Here is a 1233-nt window from a genome sequence, read left to right as displayed (position 1 = left end):
TGGGTGGACCACCTAAATCCTAGGTGGTCTACCTTTTAGAGTCAGACCGCCTGGGACCTTGACGGTCCAAGGTACTTGGAAGCCACTTGATCAATGAGTGATTGAGTGGAAAATTGGGCTGTCAAGTTTGACCGCCTAAGCGCTAGGTGGTCAAACTTCAAAAGTAAGGCCACCTAGCAGTTAGGCGGCCAGGCCATTGCACGATCACTCAGTCATTGTGTGATGAAGCTACAGTCGGTCTGGGGCCGAGTTCAACATCTTTTTGGCCCTGGGCTCCATCGCACAATTACTGAGTGATGGTGCGATGGCCAGGCCACCTAACAGCTAGGTGGCCTTACTTTTAATGTTTGACCACCTAGTCCTTAGGTGGCCTTGTCATTGCACAATCACTCAGTGATCGTGTCGCACGGTATGCCTTGTGCTATTCTTCCTAAAGCCTATATCTCCATGGCAAAGACTAGCACCACCAAGCTGACAGTTGTAGGGGAGGATGAAAATTCAATGGAACTCGAGTGAATGTTTTGTATAATCTATGTTTTTTTTGCTATGGTCACAAAAAAATTTTATGTATGCAATGTCAACCATCATTGGGTCTTGAGTGATGACTCTTTTGGCCCATCAACATTTGTATGCACCATATGTTTACATGTTAGATATTTAAACATATCAACTGTAATGTGTAAGGCTACATGTGCATACACAGTGTAATGGCTGACCACAACGCAGCCACCATTCGAGTGCAAGCATTTAACCAGTCCTGTGTTCTCTGATTCTTCTGATATTATTATTGAAAACCATTCTGTCCGCTTCCTTCAATTCTTTGAATCAACCAAGGTAATATTTGTTGTTCCTTTGTCTTCCCATTACTTCCATACACTTCAGGATGATGAAGACAGAACATATAAGAACCATGAAGAATCCACAAGAAGCTGATACTAATTGATTAAAGATTGATACATGAAACCTCAAACTAATCAAAATTTATCAAACATTTTCGTTAACCGCAAAAGAAGACTCATATAATTCAAAAGATTTACAGCTCAAGGTTATTCACATTGACTCATGGAAGACGGAAGTACTTGAGATACATGCAGAGATGTTTATGTCTCGTGAAGGGCAGGGCAAGTGACCGAGGGGACCCCCAACTACCAGCCTAACCCTTCACTAAATGTATCTCAGAGCTTCCTGATTTCAATCCTCAAGAAATCACTTTATCAATCATTCCTTCAAACA

This window comes from Melampsora larici-populina (genome assembly GCF_000204055.1).
Source record: "Melampsora larici-populina 98AG31 unplaced genomic scaffold MELLAscaffold_98, whole genome shotgun sequence".
In the NCBI taxonomy this organism is placed as follows: domain Eukaryota; kingdom Fungi; phylum Basidiomycota; class Pucciniomycetes; order Pucciniales; family Melampsoraceae; genus Melampsora; species Melampsora laricis-populina.
This window is presented reverse-complemented; position numbering follows the sequence as displayed.